Source organism: Cyanistes caeruleus, chromosome 9 (genome assembly GCF_971803275.1).
Source record: "Cyanistes caeruleus chromosome 9, bCyaCae1.hap1.1, whole genome shotgun sequence".
Taxonomy (NCBI): domain Eukaryota; kingdom Metazoa; phylum Chordata; class Aves; order Passeriformes; family Paridae; genus Cyanistes; species Cyanistes caeruleus.
In genome coordinates, this window is record NC_141709.1 from 23846537 (window position 1) to 23865893 (window position 19357).

The 19357-nt window shown below is 56.3% G+C and overlaps 1 long non-coding RNA gene across 1 annotated transcript; it reads right to left on the reverse strand.

The window, feature by feature from the left end:
- Positions 1-13400: 13400 nt before the first annotated feature.
- Positions 13401-17886, reverse strand: LOC147651684 (uncharacterized). Its single transcript, XR_015273711.1, has 2 exons — positions 15109-17886; positions 13401-13651 (listed from the first exon to the last, which is right to left on the reverse strand). It is a non-coding gene; the product is annotated as an uncharacterized LOC147651684 (long non-coding RNA).
- Between the last annotated feature and the right edge of the window lie 1471 nt (positions 17887-19357).

A 19357-nucleotide genomic window follows, 5' to 3' on the forward strand; every position in this document is an offset into this window, starting at 1 on the left:
GAAGGGGATGCTCTCACTGCGTGCCTGGCTGAGCCGAGGCTGACCAGGGTCTGAGTTCAGCCCTTCCCTGCCTGGAGGTGCAGGGATCCTATATAGCCCGGCACCCCCAGGGCACAGCCAGCCCCTGGCTCTCACCCCCTCCCACAGGGGCTCCGTGATCGGCCCCAGCACACTCAGCCCCTCCCCGACGCCGTGGGGCGCAGGAGCCGGCCCTTGTGGCCCCCCTCCCCAGCACAGCCCGCTGCAGCCCGGTCACCATGTTAAGCCATCTCTTAATTAATCAGGCTGATTGTAATGTGTTTTTAGGGCATTAAAATTCAATTGTGGAATTCTCCGCTGGCTAGGCTCGCAATGAATACAGAAGTTTGCCTAATTAGAGCTGACACGCAGCCGGCGGGCGAACCAGACAAACAGTCCCGCCAGGGCTGCCCAACTCGGGCCCCTCGCCTTGCCCCAACACCCCCATCCCTGCCTCTGTGGGGACCAGCGCCGACCACCCTCGCCGTGGGCACCCAGCCCCTGCCCTGGAACAGGGGGGGCAGCGCTGCCTGGCCCTGGAATCTTTGGGGACAGCCTCATGTGCGCCTGTGCCAAACCCCGGTCCGGGCACCAGACAAGAGCAGAAGAGATGTTTCCTTATCGGCAGCATCAGGTCTTCATTGTCATTACTACAGCAATTATCATCTCATTTGGAGTCTTTAGCTGCCATAATCTGTCTCTTGCACTGATTTATTCCGCAGGTCTCTTCCCCAGACGTGCAGGAGGAAGAGTCATCAATAAGGAGTCAACGAGCTCCGTCTCCCGGGAAAGCCTCTTCCCATCCGGAGCTGAGCAGAGGTGCCCTGCGGCTGGACCAGAGCAGAGCAGGGTTGTCCACACGCAGCACATGGCCGGTGCCGAACCGAAACCTGTCACTTTCCAAAGCCATTGTGGAGCCGTTTCCCCCAAACCTGATGCGAGTTGATTATTTCAGGCACCTGGCACCAGCACACACAGGGCTGAGCTGACCGTGGACACACAGGTGGGCTGGGAAGCACAGGAAGGTGGTCGTTCTTCAGGGATGGACAGTCACCAGGGGACTATGGCTTGTGGTCACCAGAGCTCTCTGGGCCGGGTTATCGCTCCTGCCTGGCTCTGGCATGGCTGTGCCAGCAAAGAGAGCCCTGCTCCTCTGCCCACCCCTCCATCCCTGCCAGGAGGGAGCTGTGCAGAGCAAGCGGGGCTGTGCTTTGGGGCTTCAAGCTGGTGCATCCCTTGGGAAGGGCCCTGCAGTGACAGGCAATGCAGTGGGAGCCATCTGCTCACACTGGCTGGCCCCACTGCCCGGCTCTCCCTGGGCATCACTCTGGGGCAGGAGAGGGGTCTGTTGACTACTGTGAGCAGCTGCCCAGCTCTCTCCATACACAGGGGACCCAGGCACAGGGGCTGGTAGCAGCAGTCACCCCAGCTGAGCACACGGAGCAGGAGAGATTCTGTGTCTCCATAGCCCATGGTGCCCATCCCTGTGCCCACCTGCAATCCTTTGTTTGTAGCAGGGTGCCTGAGGCAAGTGTGGTGTCAGCAGGACAAGGGGAAGTGACTGGGTTTGGGCTCAGGTAGGAAGTTGCTGCCCGAGTCCCCACAGCACAGCTGAGCCTGGCAGTGGGGCACAGGGAATGGGGCAGGCAGAGTGGCAGTGATACCCATCATTCCTTACAGCTCCATCCCCAGTTCAGTGACTCAGCTCCCATCCCATCGTTGCACCCACCACAGCTCAACCTGCCTAATGGAATCCACTTACATGCAAAATCCCCAGAAAAAAGTGGTAATTAATGAAGTCCCTTTCATTACCATTATGCAAATGCGATTAATTTCAGCTGTTATGAATATGCAAATATTACAATTATGCTCTAATTGCCAGTGTGTGTAAGGGAGTGGGCAGAATATCAAGTCTCAGACCAGGGCCCAGGAGCTTTGGGGTGCAGAGGCACTCCAGGATGCTTCAGGCAGGAGGGGGAAGCCCAGCTAAAGGGGCTCTACCTGCTCCTGTGGGCTCAGCAAAAGTGTGTGTGAGGGCACAGGCAGCAGGGACATACGTCAGCCACCACCTGCCTGTGTCATGGATCCTGCATGGACTCCTTTTACCCATTCCCCAGTTCTCCAGGAGAGGCTCCGCAGCTCCATACTGCATCATGACTCCTAACCCCTCTGCCAGATAAGCCTGTCCCCAGCAGCACTGTCCCTCCACTTCCACTCCTGTTCAAACTCACATGCTGGTCACTGGGCTGCAGGGAAGAGAAGGCAGAGGAGGAGGAGGGCTACCAGGCACCGTGGTGCTACAGGGCTGGAGGCAAATGGCAGCGGGAGGCACAGACGTGTCCTGACCCTGCCCCTTGCTGCTGAGGCGGTGCTGGCCCCATGCCCACACACAGTGCCACTGCTTTTAGCAAGCCCCAGCTGTGTGGCACTGGTCCTGCTGCAATCTCTGGGTGGAGCCACTGTCACCCTTGCGACAAGGAGACCCTGTCCTTTGTGCCAGCTGGGCCCTCTAGCCCCTCACTCACCATTGAGTTGGGGGTTTGACATGTCCTGGGATGCTTTGGGGGCAAGCAGCACATGACAGGTGCTCTGTCAGGGCTGCAGCAGGCGGGGCTGTGGCGATTTCTTGCATGGGGCCACGGAGCGTTCTGTTTGGGACTATAGGGATGCCCGCATGGGTCTCGCTCCCGCGGAAGGCAGGCAGCAGTCGGGGGCCGGGCCGTGCAGCCGGCAGCCAGCAGGCTGTGCTCCTGCTCCCCACAGCGCTCCAAGTCACGCAGGGAAAGGCCGGAGCAGGGAAACAGAAAGCAGCGCTCGGCCTGTCCCGGCCTGGGCAGCCCCGAAGCCGGTCCCAGATGTGCCTGCAGCTGGAAAAAGCACCTCTGCCGAGGCAGAGCAGCCCACATTGCCCCAGCGCCTCCCAGGCCGGTCCTGCCATCCCTGTCCGGGCAAGCGGCCCATCCCAGCCCTCACAAGGGCCCCGGACTCACGGAGCGCAGGAGCGGGCCCTGCCCGGCCCGCATGAGGCCTGCGGGCCGTGCCCCGTGCAGGGCCTTTCTTGTGCCACAGAGGAGGGGTGTGCTGGCTAGGGACACCTTCTGTCCCAAAGGCTTTCATTCTGTCACCCCAGCCCCCCACTGCAGCTTCTGGTCTCCTGTCCCCACTGGTGCCACCCAGGAAAGGTTGCAGAGGAATGGGGCTGTAAGGGCACTGCCATCCATGCAAGGACCCTAGCGCCTGCTGCCCACAGCCCCAGCAAGTCCATCTCCACAGCCCAGCAAGGCTCTGAGGCTGGGGAGCCTTTACTTCACCCCCCACCACGAGTCTCTTTTCCACAGTGGCAGGGACTGGTTGGAATACACATTTTCACCCCCGTGCCTCCGATGTGGGGATGAAGCAGGACTCCCCCATTACTCAGGCTAGTTTGAGCACCATGTGTCTTACTGGAGGACCTCTCACACACAGGGAGGAGAAACCAAGCAAGGCAGCAGGTAGCAGAGTGCCCAGTGGCTGGCAGGGACAGGCAGCCCCCATGCCTGCACCCAGCAGCACAGCCTGGGCTTGTCCCCAGCCCCACATCCCCAGATCCCTCTGGCCTCTTACCATGGGGGTCAGCTAGAAAGAGAAGGAGAAGGAGGAGATTGAGAGGCTCCTCAGAGCTGCCTCTTGGTTTCCAAGGCGATGAGACATAATGGCTGTTCATCCCGGCAGGGTCATCCCTCTGCACTGGAGCTCTGGAAGAAGGGGCTGGGGATCAGCTGCAGCCCCCAGCCCTGGCATTCCAGCTCCCCACTCTATTGGGATGTGCTGATCACCCACAACCTTGTCCCTGCCGGGGCCAGCTCTGCTCCATGCAGGTCAGCACTGGCCAGGTGCTGCTTAGGGACACAGTTTACTTCACACGAGCTGTTCCCTGTCAGTCGCCATCAGTGGCAGGGAGGGGGCAGGATGTTTGATTCCCCCACACAGCTGCCACCGTGTCCCTTAGGTGCTGGTAGGGCGGCAGAGCTGGGGTGACCCTCAAGGGTTTCAAACCAAGTGTGGGCTACCCATGAGTGCTGTCACCACTATGTCCAGGGGTCTTCTAGTGATTTGCAGCAGGTGCTTGGTGTTCTGTTCCCTGGGGTATGACAAAGGCACAGTCACGGCCCTGCTCCCTGTGGTGCCCCTTGTGTTTTCCCAACTAATTGAATTCAGAGAAATTTCTTCCCAGTAGTGCCAATCGATGAACCCCGTGTTATCAGCCCCCGCCACCCCGCCACACCCCCCCGGCCCTTGGGATGGATACGGGCAAAGGGAAAAATTGAATTTGCGGCCATTTTCATTGGGATTTAATTGGGCAGTCTCACCTCGTTGCCTTAATCCCGGGCGCTGACATGCGCAGCAGAGACGGCAGCTCCCCTTATTTATCACTTTTCAAATATTTGCCTCTTTGCAGTTGTGGGAAATCGATGCTCCTGCCTGTGGCATGCCGGGAGCGACCTGGCCAGGCGGCCGGGCGACTGGGGATCCATCAGCCACTGCCATCGCTATCGACAGGGCGATTGGGGTTTAAGAGGCACTTTGATAGCAGAACCGGCACACATTAAGTGCTCGTCATCAGGGGATGATCATGACTTATTACTGCTAATTCTCCCCGCGCAGCGGCGGGGCTGCAGGGCTCTTCCTCGCTAATCGCTGCCCGGCTCCGTGCGCGGCGCCGGCGGGAGGTCCCCCCGCGCTCCCGGGGGACAGGGTGCTGTGCCAGGCCCCTGCTCCCGCTCCGGCCCGCCGTGCCTTTGGCCCCAGGGCGCGGGGTATTGCTGGAGGGCAGGGCGTTTTCTCTGCCCCTCACCACATATCCAGCCTGAGGGAGGTTGAGTCCGTGCCAAGCTCCTGTCCGCCCGGATGGAATGGTGGAGGAACCGCAAAGCTCTGGTGCCGGCACGGCCACGGGAGCCTGTGGAGGTGATAGATGCTCACGCGGTCCCCCCTCACCTCTCGCTGAGCATTCCCAGGCCCCCGTGATGGTTGCATTTCCTTCATCGTGCACCATTGCTCCCCTCAAGCCATCAGCTTCCTGGTCATTGAGGGTGTCAGCTGGACAGGGGACAGGACCAGCATCTGTGAGAATGACAGCACTGCCAAGGAATCCTGTACAGCTGATGTGTAGCCCAGGGATGGGGGACAACTGGGCTGTATGGTGTTTACATTTCCTGCAGTCTGAAGTGGGGGGGGAAACTCTTCCTGAGGTCATTCCAGGTAACCCTCAGTGCTCCTGGTCACTGTCATGACAGCTTGGCTCTGGCCCCAAGTTCACCTCTCTGGTTGCCTCCTCCCCGGGCTGCTCCAGGATCCCTGTGAAAACCTGGGCAGCCTCCAGGACCCTGCTGGAGCTACTGTGGGGCAGCCACATGGGCTCTTGCTGTGGAGCCAGCCAGATTAGTGTCATCCAGCCCTGTCACTTGGAAGGTGTCCAGTAATGAGCAGCCAAAGAGAGAGGGATCCTCAGTGGCAGCAAGCAGACTCTGCTGTCACCATGCAGTGCCTCTGGCACACCAAGGCTACAAGCTCCGTGCTGGGACAGGGGCTGTGAAGGCACTTCCCAAAAGACCTGTGCAAGGGATGGGAGCAGCAAGTGGTCCTGTCCTGTCCCCTCTGGGTGGGGAATGGGGTCCCAGCCTCCCTACTGCAGCACTGACACAGGTGGGGGATGCTCCTGAGTTGCACAGAGGTCCCCCAGCCATGGTGCAGAGGATAAAGTTCTTGGCATCTGGATGCCAAAGCCTTGATGGCATGGGGTGGGCACATCCTGAAGGAAGGGCATGTGGAATTGGGAATGGCTCCATGCCTGGCTGCTGCAATCTTGATGGAATCCATCCATCCATGCATCCATCCATCCATCCATCCATCCATCCATCCATCCATCCATCCACTCCTCCCTCCCTTTCTTCTAAACTTGGCTCTCTTTCTCCAGCCTGGCTTGAGCTCCTGTCCTGGACTGTCCATCTTGGGGTCACACTGGGGCTGGCTGCTCTGGCGGTGTTGACACTGCTTCTAATTTCCAGCTCAAATTCTTCCCCGGCCGGTTCAAACCCATCATTCCTATGCCTGTGCTGTGCTGCAGCCTGGCAGTGCTGTGCCCTCGTGCATGCTCATCCTCATGTGCTCAGAGAGAACCTATGCCCTCCAAGTCCTGGAGGTCTCCATGGGGACACCCTCAGGTGGGCAGCTAGATGCTTGCAGAGGGCCTGAGCCTAGTTCCCCTCCACATCTCCTTGTCCTGTGTCCCGAGGTTGTGCCCTGCTGCCTGCCCTGGCTGTTTGAGGTGTACCCTGTTCCCAGAGCCACCCCTGGTGTGACAGGCTTCACCACTTGTGCTCATTGCAGTGGGGGTTCACTGCCCCCAGCCCCAAAAGGGGCCTTTAAATAGAGACCCAATGAAATAATGGGGTCAAACCAGGGACTGGTGACATGCTGCTGACTGCTGGCTCACATGGCCTTAGTGCCACTGCCACCAGTGACTGCAGCAGGGTTCCCCAGGGCTGTGCTGCTTGTCCAGGCGTGAGGAGCAGGTATCATCACAGGATGCTCCAGAAAAGGCACAGGGGCCAGCTTCCCTCCCTGCCATTGCCACGTAGGAACCCCTTTCTGGAGATGAAAGATTCAGCAGGGGCTGAGCTGGGGTCTGGGGCTTTGGAGGATGGGAATTTGTTTCCCTGTTAAGAGCTGGGTTTGGCTTTTTTAGCAGCCTGTTTATGGGAACAGAACCGCCCCAGCGTGAATTATTCATGGCCCCTCACAAGCTCATTCTCAAAATATCAATTTCTCCCAGTCATGTCAAGCAGCACTTAAGCCTAAAAGCCTTGTTAAAATGAACCACTGGCCCAGTGAGCCGGGGAGGAGATGGAAGCAACCAGGAGCAGAGCTCTGCAGGGGGATCCTGCCCTTGGCCTCTGCACCTACCTCACAGGTCCTGGAGCCACAGGTGAAAAATTGCAGGAGAGGACCTGGCGTGGGGTGGAGGGTTGGCATGGGGATGGCAGGCATCTTCTCAGAGGGGAGCAAGGAAGATGATTACAGTGCCTGGGGACACTCCCTCAGGCTCTCTCCTGGACAAACTGCTCTTCTCAGGCAGAGGGGATATGCAGATCTCCCTGCTCTGGGCATCACAGCAAGCATTTATGGAGCCACACGAGGAATTAGGTGGAAGAACAGGGACAGTACAGGCATTAGCAGAGGGAGCCGCTGCAGCACAAACCAAGACAGATGTGGCCGCAGGTGCCACAGTGATGCTCTCCTCCTGCAGGGCTGCAGCTGGGGCACTGGGACCTACAGTCATTTGCACAGAGCCCTGCTCAGCAAGTCCTCCTCCCTGACTGAGGACCACCAATGCCAAACCCTCTGCTCTCCTGCTGGCACAGGGATGAGGGCAGGGCAGGCTGAGGGCATCTCCAGCTGGGCAGGGCAGCCCCAAGTGGCAGCAGGGACCTTGCAGGCAACAGCTGGGCCAGAGCAGCACTGTTGGTAATTACTAATTAAAATACAGATGCTCCCCAAACTGCAACTTTTAGTTTCTCTAGCAACTGCTAAATCGAAAGCAATGAGGCAGGGAAACACCAAGTGATGCTGCAGGTGCCACCGTGCCAGTGCTGGTGTCGGCGTAGGCAGCGGATGCTGGTCCTGCCCTGGCACACCCCAACCACACCCCACAGCCTCCTGTGGCATTTCCAGCCTCCCTTCTGGACAGAATTGGTGGGTGTCCCAAGCTGGATGGGGCTGAGCCCACGGGGGCCAGCAGGCAGCATCCTGCCCTCCCTCTGCTTTACACAATGCAGCTCCCTGCAGCCCATGGGCAGGAGGCGCTCAGTCCCCAGCAAGGCTGGATTTATTTCTTGTCACCTCCTCCAAGCCCAGCACCTGCTGCAGGTTTCCTCAGCCCCACTAGCCCTCAGCAGGCCTGTGCATCTTGTCCTTGCCCTGTGTTCACTGTGGTGTCAGGTGAATGGAGAGCCCATGGCCAGACTGGGTGTCCCAAAGCAGGGATGAGGGCTGGTTTTCCACACAATCAACTGCTCACAGGAAGGCAAAAAACCCTAAACAAATAGAAAACTCAGAGGTTAATGTGCCCTGCCCACAAAGTTGTGTTGAAATGTGTTTTGGGATGGAAGACGCCCCATTTCTTCTTAAACTGATACCTAAGCACATCACCTCATGTTGCAGCTTGCTCTGCTGTGCTTTTCCTGGCACCTCAGCCTGTGATGCTGCAGCAAACCATCTTCTTCCTCACTATCAATTCTCAAATCTTCAGCACACTAGGGAAGTTTTTGCAATCTCACATTACCTGTTGCTGCAAACAGTAAATTGTTTTAGTCCCCAGGGCTTCTCCGTGGCATAGCCTTTCTCTGATGTTCCCCCATTAACAAGACCAGGTGGGGAATCTGTCCATGGGCAGGTTTTTAATCCATCTACTGTGTCCTCTTAAGTCCTCATAAAACAAGTTTTTAATCAAAATGTCACATGGCAATAAGTGAAATGCTGAAGAGAAATCCGTGGTGCTCTGCTGGTGGAGCTGTCTGTGCCTGCCATGCTCTGCTCCTGCCCAGAGGGAGTGGGTCTGTTGTACAAAGCTGATGTGGGACATATAGTGGGTTCCCTCCTGGCTCTTTGACATGACCCCACCTGAACCCTCTACTGTTTCACTGAGTTCAACATCTCTCCACTTGGTCTTTGCTTTTTGCACCATCCCTTTTTCTTTGCCATCCTTGTCCAGGGGAAAGCAGCTCTGCCTCCAGCACGGGCTTTGGGCTGTACTCCATGTTTTGGGCATGGCTCCATTTTCCCTTCTTTTCTCTAAATTAATGTCTGGAGGACTCATCAGCAAGACCCCTCTGCAATGGGGTGATCTACCCGCACCCACAGACCTGCCCCTGCTGCACCTGCAGTCACCTGCAGTTCCTGCCACATTCCCTCCTGCTGCAGGGCTGTGGGTCACCTGCCCATTGGCATAATCAGCACCAAAGTGAGTGCCAGAGGGGCTGCACAGGTGCCCTGGGTGGGAGGATATCAGCATGTGACAGTGTGATAATTTCCATGGCAACGGTGTATGACAGCACAAGCACCGTTCGCTGCTCCTCAGTGCCGGTGCCTGGAGCTCGGGTGGCCCGGCAGTGCGCTCTCCTGGAGGGAACAGCACAGCACGGCCACCTTCTGCTGATGGTGGGGTGCAAAGGGCTGCTGTGAGCCTCAGACCCACCTGAGTAAACCCACGGCTGGTCCCTGACCACCTCTGTAAACGTGGGGCAGAGCTGTGCCCACAGCTGGCTCAGAGGGGGCACGTGGAAGCCAGGGATCCCCTTGCCCAGGGCCTTGCTCTGCAGTGAGGGCAGAAGCCACTCGAGAGGACGACAACAAAGTGGGTGCCACAGCTCTGCCCCAGCATGAGCTCCTGACCCTGGCAGACACAGGCCAAGGCAGCACCCCTGTGTGCTCTGCACCCTTTCCCAAGTGGAGACACAGCACAGCACCCTCCTCCAAGCAGAGCCAGGAGGAGCCAGCTCTAAGCCCTGGTCCATGGGGCAGCTCCCACTCCCTCTGCTCTGCGATTCTGCAGCCCACACTCTGCCCGGGGTGAGCATCCAGGGCCCATCCATGGGCTGGAGCTGAGCGTGGCAGGGGCTTCATGGCCAGCTGGGAACATGACAGGTAAGGAGGGACAGAGGGCAGGTGACCAGCACGTGAGTGCTCAGCCTTGCTCCCGTCCCCAGCATGCCTGTTGCTCAGAGAGACCTGCCAGGGAGAATGGAGTGGGCACTTAATCTCCCCCTGTAAGTTTAATTAATGGGCTGCAGCACTCATTCTGTGCTGCCTTAATTGGTACAAGCTGCAAACGCTGTGGAGCCTGGAAAAAAACATTTGGAAATGAAAAATATATTAAGCAGGAAACAGATCAATGGTTCTTAATGAAGCTGATTCGGGGGCTGCCTGTCGTCGAGGGGCCAGGACCTGGGAGACACAGCTGCTGCCCAGGCTCCATGGCCCAGGCACCTGCCCTCCTTAGTGAAATGAGCAGCCCTTGGGACCGGAGCATCAGCCCTGCTCCTGTCTGCAGGAGAGTCATCTGGGGCTGTACCTGGTCTGTGGGGGAGGCTGGGGGGCTCTTCCCCAGCATTTTTGAGGGCAGCTTGAAATCTTGCAACAGCTGGAAAAGCCAGCCCTGCTCAGCTGGAGAGGCACCCCAGGCACAGCTGAAAAACCACCTCTGCACATCTTCAGCCCCTGGAACAGCTGTAAAGACCACCCAGGGTACAGCTGGAAGGGTAATCTCAGCACATCTGTCTCTTGTGGGGCTGCCCCAAGAGTACATCCAGTCTCAAGAGCCCAGACTGGGGCTGCTGAGGGCTGTGGGCAGAGCTGGCCATGTTTCACTGTGGTGGTTTAATGGGAATTTCACCCTTTTTATGGGGCAGGAGCATGGCTGGGCTGATCTCTGTGAGGGGCCAGGGGTGCAGAGCTGTGCTGAGGGCTGTAATTACCTCAGCTGTGCACAGAACATTAGCTGTGCTTCCCAGATATTTACACAGGGGAAAACAAAGTCATAACTCACCAAATAAATAATCTCCCAGGCACGGCAGTCAGGGAGCAGGTGCCCCCTTGCACTCATGCAGCTGGCCCAGCACAGAGCATCCTCCACCATCCCTTGGGGGCTGGCAGGACCCCTCGGGGCACACACTGAGGGGCAGAGAGGGTGTCCAGTGAGCTGAGGGGTGTCATGGGTGCTGGGATGCTGAAGTGCAATCCTCCCCACTGAGGGCAGAGGGGTGAGACACCAAGGACTGCCTGTAGACAGCCACATGTCCCAGCTCTGGTGCAGATCAGCATAAATCCTGGATACTCCAAAGCCACGGGGCCAGGGGAGCCCTGCAGGTATCCCACATGCCAAAGTACACCCCAAAAGCACCCATTGCCCAGAGTCCAGGCCCATGAGACCTGTAAATCTCCCTGAGCCCTGTGTGGGAGCAGAATGCCACATGGGAAATGGAGAACTCAGCACTGGCCCGTTTCACACAATACATTTCATTTAATATTTGGCATTTCACTTCATTTACTTGACAGCCAGCTAACAAATTAGCACGGCATGGTATCAATAGCTCCAGACTGTGTGGATTAAAATCTGTTTAACCAATAGATCCAAAGAATAAAATAGTAAACGAGAGCAGTGTGGCTGCAAGGGCTGGGACTCTGCTGGGGCTTCAGCACAGCTGGGAGAAGAGCAAACTGTGTTCTGACATCCAAGGGGGATCAGCTACCAGGTCACCAAGTGGGAGGACCCTGTGGCTCCCGGTGCTGGCAGGAGCAATGATGACCCCAGCATAGCTCGATCCAGCTGTGAGCAGGGAGCTCATCGCAGGGGATGAGCAGCCCCTCCCTGCCCCTTGGCTGCCCGGAGCGTTTGGCAATAGGCAGGGGTCTGCAGGGACCACTTTGGTTTCCTGATGCTAAATCCCAGCCCCACTAATGTGATTGCTAACAGCATGTGGCCCCTAATAGGGAAAGTACCCTGCAGCCTGCCTGCCTGCCTGGTACAAATTGCAAATCTTGTTACGGGTTGTGTCCAGATTTTTAACGTGATAATCGCTGCCCTGCTCAATTATGCCTCTGGCTCGGTGTCCTGATGGTCCCCAAGAAAGGGTTAAGCAGCTGCTCTCTGCTGTGCTCAGGGGGCAGTGATGGGGAAGACAAGGGGTTGTTTATGGGAACACCATCATGATACCCCAGGGTCCCCAGAGCTGCCCTTTGGTGGCAGTAGGCCCACAGGGTCCCCAGTGATTCCTGGCTGGGCAATGCTGCCTATGCTGCCTCACACGTGGCCCCTGCCTCGTGCATCCGGCTCCTGGTGCTAAGCCCAGGGCTGGGCAGCAGCAGATGAAGCCCAGTTCTGCATTAGTTTCTCTCCCACCAGCCTCAGGCATAGCCACACTGCTCCCAGTCAGCCACAGGCAGGCTGCTCCTCACAGTGTCTAGTTATAAAAAAGAGAGAAAAAAATGGATAAATAATTAAAAACATTAAATCCTTTGCACCTCTTTAATATTTTGCACTTTCAAGGCTGGTGTGCCCATTAATTAATGAATGACATCAAATGAACTCTTGCCTCACATCTCTCCCGGTCTTGCTGTCCCTGCTGTCCCCAACCCTTCCCAGGTCCCCTGGCATGTCACCAACAACCCCTTCCCAGCTTGGGGCTCTGTGGTGGGAGCCCTGGCCTGGACAGACAGCCCCAGCGCAGCACTGGGGTGCTCACAAGCTACCCCCTGTCCTGTCCCTTGCTGCTCCTGTTGTCACTGGGATTCCTGGTGGGCGCGGTAGTGGAAGGATGGTGAGACTGTCACATCTCGGCTGACATTACATATTTGTTACTCAGTATCTTTTTCAAGCTTTTGAGCGTGTTACAGAATTGAGACCACGTAAGTACAGGGATCATTTTCCTTCTCCCACCTCCAAAACTCAGTCACCCTGCAACAGGGTGTAATAGCTGTTTAGCAACATGCAGGGATGTTACTCAGCAGGGGGAGAAGGATCCCACGTCCCTGAAAGGTGATGGATGCGATGCGTAAGTGTAAATTACTCGATGGAGTATTTAACTGCAAAAGTGGTGAGCTGGGGCATGGGGGTCGTGCTCAGCCCCCACTGTGGGTACATGCTGCTCTCAGCTCCGCTGCTCCTCCCCAGCCCTCTTGCCTCGGGAGCCACCTCTGCTCCCAAGGGATGCGCAGCTTGTCACCAGCCAGCCCTGCTCCTGGTGTCACAGCCCGCACGGGGTGCTGGGTGTCCCTGGCCCGTGGCAGGCAGGGCAGCAGGAACAGGCAGGGTGTGTGCCCGCTGCCTGCAGTGCCACAGGAGAAGTGGGGTTTAGTCCAAACAAAGAGGTGTTTTCAGAAGGCTGAAATTAATAACACAAACCCTAATTTAAAATTATATTAGGCTATCAATTACTCCCCAAGCATCCAAGAGCTCCGCTGCCAGCTTCAAATTGCCAGCTGTGATAAATGGTTTTATTGGAATTTCATAAGGTCTGAATTATTTGCAGACTGGAAATTTTCATAGATTAATTAAAATTTTGTAACAAGCTGAAGTGGTTTGTGGCAATCCCCGTCATGACTGGCCTAGGGCAGTGTTGGGACTCTCATTTCCCCAGATTGTCCCCAGGGACCACCATGGCAGGGGTGGCCTTGCTGGTGCCATGGGAGCATTGCAAGGAAAAATCCTGTGTGTTTGGCAAATTGGAAGAGACAATTATCAAAACTTGAATGGCTGGATAATTGCAATGTGTTTGGCTTGAGCCAGGACTATCCAGCCTCATTTCTTGTATTAGAGTTCTTCTAATACTTCAGTAAAGAGTGAGTAGAGGGAAAACCACTCAACAGTTTATTCAGATTTTCAAAAAGCCTTTTGACAAGATCCAGCACAGGAGGTTACTATAGAAATTAAGTTGTCGTGGAGTGAGAGGCAAAGTATTGCCATGGATCAAAGGCTCACCAAGAGAGAGAAAACAGAGGAGGAATAAACGGGCAGTTGTCATCCCAGCACCGGGCAGCCGCGGAGGCTTGCAGGCTCTGCCATGGCCCTGTGGCACTTAACATATCTGTGGGGTGTCTGGGGAGAAGAAGCAGCACTTTGAGAGACACGATGGGGAAGCTCTAGGAGGGTTTGAGGCTGTTGCATGTGGGAGGTGTGATGTGGGCAGGCAGGTCATGGCAGCACTGCTGCCCTCCCTGCCCAGCCGTTCTGCTGCTTGGGGCACAGCCATCCAGCTCCTGGGCTGCTGACAGGACACACTCCCAGGCCTGGTAATTTCCTGGGGACATGGTCAAGGGTCAGTTTAACGAGCAGGCAGGCTGGCAGTGCCATGTCTTGTCCCCGGAGTCACCCTCTGCCCTGTCCAGCAGGGAGAGGCTCAGCACCCAGAGCTGCTGCCCATGGATCAGAGCCCCCAGGCTCAGGGCACACCTCTGTCTGTGAAGGGGACACACCTAGGGATGAGCCCCAGCTCCTCTACAGGACCCTTTTGCACGTGTGGCTCCCAGATAAGAGGAGCAAAGGGAGATTTACACCCTGACAGGCAAAGCCAAGCCACACAGGCAAGAACATGATGGGTGACTGAGTCACATACACCCCCAGATGAGGTGTCCAAAGAGGTGCATACACAGGGGGAGAGGGCAGGTGTGCTCTGGGGGGTGCCTAGCCCTCCCACCCCATGCAGACAGAAGTTCAATAGGGCTTGGGCACAGGGCTGCCCCCTCCCACCTCCCGTTCCCGCAGGCAGCCCTGGCAACCAAAGACCGTGCAGGGTAAGCACTGGCGCCGAGCTGCAGCTTCTCCCCCGCCGAGGAGAACCTGTTCAGCAGGAAAGGGGCCCCACAGTGCCTATGTGCAGATAAGGGAGGGAATGTAAACACCCTCCCAGCTCGGGCATCCCAGCTATCTGAAGTAGCAAATGCCTCCAGAGCAAATTCCTCCCGCTCTGCCTCCTGCATCAACTGTGGGGGCCTCAAGATCTGCAGGGACAAGTCCCCCTATTGCTGTCCTGCAGCTCCCCGTTTTCATTCACTCCACACACGTGTTTTTCCCTTTCCCCTCTATCTGACACTTCCTGGACCACTCCACACCATCACCCCATCTCTCTGGGAGGATGAAGGGTGGTGGTGGTCCCCCCCTGCTCTGGTAGCCTCAGCCTCCTCCTCAGACCGGTTTTGCCAGATGAAATATCTCTGCCATGCGACCCTGCCAGCAGTCAAAGAGCATTTCTCACTGATTTCAGCATTTCTCACCAATTTCGGCAGCTGGGGAACAACCATGGCTGAGGAAACAGATGCCTTGGAAGAGGCTTGGTGTGTTTCAGGGCACCCCAGTATGGGGCACTCAGTGTCGCTGCCTGGTGCTTTGGCTGATATTAGACAATAAAACCCTCCTCCTCCCTTCTGAAATTAGTAAATGCAGCTGCTGTTTGCTCCCTTCCTGCATTTTGTGGGCTGGAGCAGCCCTGTTTTGACCCTGGGGGATGCTGCAGGGTGTTGGGATGAGCCACCGGTGCCCAGTGCTTCCTTTCTCACCTGTCTGTGGGCTCGGTGTCCCTCCTGTCCCCCTCAGCATCAGCTGCAGCTGCTCAGGCTGCTGCCTTGTGATCGTGAGCTGGGGCCGGTGCTCGGCAGGGGCGGATGCAGGCAGGGACCACGGCAGCAGGCTGCAAACCGGCAGCACTGGGAGAAGCAAAATGCACCCGGGGACAGGCGTGGCAGAGCCCCCGGGAAGCAGAGAGGAGAGGGCACTTGAAGGGATGCGGGGCCACAGAAGCCAGGACTGCTCGAGCTCACATCACAGCATCCCAGAATGCTGCATCTGCAGTGAGAGACTCCCAGAGAACCTGTTGATATGGCAACCCTGCACGGGAGAGAGCCCGTCCTGCTCGCCTCTGCATCCCCTCCCGGTCCCCTCCACACCTGGCACACCCCGGAGCCCTGCAGTGTCCCCAGCCAGCCTGGTCCCTGGGGCCACACCTGGGCCACGGAACTCATAGTTGAGGGGGTGAAATACAGTCAAATGAAACAAAATGCTGCAGACAGTGGAAAAATCATCCCAGCATTCTCAGACAATGCAGGGCTTTCAATTGCCTTTCGGGTGGGAGACCCCGATGTCCCTGTGGGCTCCTCTCTGCAGTGCCAGTGATGCTCACAAAAACCTACGAGGAGAGAGATGGATGGATACTGGAAAGAGAACAGAAACCACTTCAAAAAGGGGTGCAGCAGAGCCATGGGATGAGCAGTGCAGCTGTTGGCTACCCTGGCTCAGTCAGGGACTGAGCACCATCCAGGTGGGGTGACAAGCTCTGAGGTTTGGTTGAGAAGAAATTCAATAGCCTGGAAGTCCTCAATATCCACCGTGTCCCTCAAAACAAGGAGACTCCTAAATTAGTTGGCTTGGCATTTTTAAAATCGAGGAGATACTTTCTCCTGACACAGATTTAAACAGCAGACTCATGGGTCTGGCGGGTGCAGAAGGGGATCAGTCTCCACCTTCCCTGTGTTGGCCCTTTTTCTGTGTGTGGCAGCACTGGCAATGCTCACTGGCTTCACCCAGCCCCATTTGGCTGCTTTCCCTTCCACACTCATCCACATATCCTGGACCCAGTTACAGGTCAGCCCTTTTCCCAGGGCTACCTATGTGATATGGGCACTGTGGGGCAGAGCTTCTTCCATTCCCCCACTTGTCTTTGGAAAGGTGAGAGTTCCTGACTGTGAAATGACACTGGAAAATCTCCCCTGGCCCACTCTGACAGTGTTTGGGGGTTCTGGGAAGGCACAAGCATCCCCACAGCACCCACCACTGATATTTGGGAACATTCACAGGGTGTCAAAGAAGTAAGTGACAAACATTGCCAACCACATCAGACGTGAATTTTTCAGCTGCCAGCACTGATGCTGGAGGGGTCTGGGTGCTCAGGTGCAGGGGGACAGCCTGGTGGCACCACCAGCTCTCAGGCTGGCCATTGGAAAAGGTGGGAGTCACTGGTGGCCATGGATTCTGTTTCTTTAAAATCAAATGGTGCTTAAAATTAAATCTCTTTGCTGGTGACTGAAATTTGATGGATGAAAGGCATTTCTCCACATTTCCAAGTGATTTTTAGGAGGCAGCTCTGCCACTGGCCTCCTCACCCTCACCATGTGTCAGCCTCAAACATGGTGCTGGCCAAGCTGCCTTCAGGGATGCACAGAGTACCCTCACTGTGACCCCTGGGAACGGTGAGCACAGACAGCAAGGAAAGAATTGCTATGAGATGTAATTAAGCCAGACAAGGAGCAATTTCTCACTGCAGAGCTGCGGTGGGCTGCTTTAGAATGTGATTCAGATCCACTTCAAGAGCTGCTGAGCCTTTAATCCCACCTGCTAATCCCCTACCTGAACCTTTACCTTCATTTTCCAGGGACTTTGGTGCCTTATCGCAGCAGGGTGGTCTCTTCAGAGGGACCCCCTGAAGGCTGGTGCCTCCAGCAATCCTTTTTGTTAGGGCCATAGCCGGTATTGACACCATTGCAGATGTTTCTCTCTGGCATGGGGGACAGGGCTGTGTGCCCAAGTCCCAGCACAGCCCCAGCGTCTGCAGCGATGCTTGAGCTGCGGCCAGAGGCTTTCCCTCCCCATGGACTTGTTTTCTGCCTCCCCATGACCTGCTGTGCTCAGTGTTACACCCAACCCCAGACATGTCCTGGCAGCTGGAGAGCACTCAAGGAGCCACACTCATGGATGCATCCCCCATGTGTGGCTCTGCAAAGCCAGTGCATTGGTGCTGATCCAGCACATCATAGCCCCAGCACAGGGACTGCTGGCCCGTGCCAGAGGGCTTCTCCCAGCTGGAAAAACAAATTTGGATGAAATGTAGGATGGCTCCTTGCCAAAAACCCCAGCAGAAAGGTTGGTTGGTGGAGCCCAGCTTGGTTTGGCCTTGACCAAGGCATCGGGGCCACAGAGAATGTGGCTCCTCAAGAGCCATCCCAGGGGTGAAGCTGTGACCCTGCACAGCGCCTGGAGGCAGGACGTGGGGTGAGGCTTGCAGGCAGCAGGGCTCTGGCACAGCCCTCGGGAGGGGATGGCACCGCAGGGATGACCTTCAGGAGCCCTGGCAGGATCAGCTGGCAGCCCTGCTGTGGGAGGCAGAGTGAGGAGGCCACTGGGAGTGTCAGATGTCTGCGATGCCATTACACACCGGACGCCTGTCTCCTCACCTGGTTAATTATTAACCGAGGAGTCTGTGCTGCTGCTCAGGGGGACTCAGCCAGCCCAGCCCGGTACCCCCGCTCCGCGCAGCGACCGCTGCCAGAATCATCCTCCAACCCAAGCACAGCCTTTCCTGCAGCAGCCCCCACTGACTGTGACATAGCAGCAAGGCAGCCCTTGGAGCAGGGAATCCCACATCCCACAGAATTGCTGTGCCACCAGCCAGGGACAACACACGTTCACAATAACGCCTCTCTTTTCTCCCCTGCAGACTTGTGCCTTTTTTCTCTTCTTCTCTCCTCCTGGCTTTGCCATATGCAATAAGGAGTAAATAAAGAACACTGATGAAAAGAAAAAAAAAAACAACAAAACAAAACAAAAAAGATCAAGGGAATCCTTTCCCTGCGATCTCACTCACACCAGCCCCGGGGCTGTGGTGTTCCCTGAACGTGTGGTTTGCAGGGCTGAGGGACTGCCTGCTCTAAGCCCTTGATACTGCAGCCAGGAGGAACCAGAGAGAGCCAGGAAAGCAGCATCAAGCCCAGCTGGTGTGACAGCATGGGGATGCCACTCCAGGCCAGATGGGAGCTAGAGGAGAGGGGTGACTTGAAGAGGCACAAGAGGTGACTTCCACTCTAAGACACACATCCAAAGCACTCTTGGCATGTTTATTTTCCTCTAACAAGTCTCATACAAGCCCCAGTTTGGCTTTCAGCTGCTGTTTGAGTGGCTGGTGGGAAAAGAATAAAAGATTTCTGAATTTCAATAAAAGCCCCCTTATCTCATCCCTCTCCATCAAGGCTGCTTCACATTCTCTGCCTTCCAGGCTCAGTGATTTACATGGTAATGGCCTCTTCAGCCCAGGGTCAGATGGGGAATTTCACTGGAGCCAGACTGCCGGCTTGGCCTTGAGGCAGAGGGCAAGGGCCGGGGGTCTGCCCCAGCACCCTGCCAGCAGCAAGGGTCAGCAGGGAAGCAGGCTGGTGAATGCAGGGGAAGGCACGGGGAGAGCCCTGGCCGTGGGCTGCGGGGAGCCCCAAGGCTCTCCGGGGTGTGTGAGGCGTGTTGATGGCACAAGCCTCCTGGCGGGACCGCTGGAGCTTGGCTCCGAGCGCTGCTTCTTCCCTGCTCGTGCCAGATGGTGGCTGGTGCAGAAAGGCAGAAATGTTTAGTAGATATTTCTGTTCTGTATTTGGAATGAAGCAGGAGGATATATTCATCTCCAGATGATACTGTGGATGGAATATAAATCCTGCCATCTGTAACAATGGGGGATGTGAGGCATGATCTCCTCGAATTCAGCATTTGCAGATCATCCAGGCAGCTGATGCTCAAGAGTCTAGAAGAAACTAGCTCAAGTCAGTGCCACAGCTTAACAGATCTTAGAAAAATGGTCAAATTCTAAAAGACTAGAGAAACATCAGTGTAGTTCCAGTGTAGAAAAATTTAAAGGCACAGAGCAGAGACCTGCACATGAACTGGTTGGTTCATGTCTTTTTGTGGGGTCTTTTTTTGAAGTCTTAGGTATGATTGATAAAGGCAAGTGCACCATTATAGCAAACTGGACTTCCTCAAAGCATTTTGCCTATT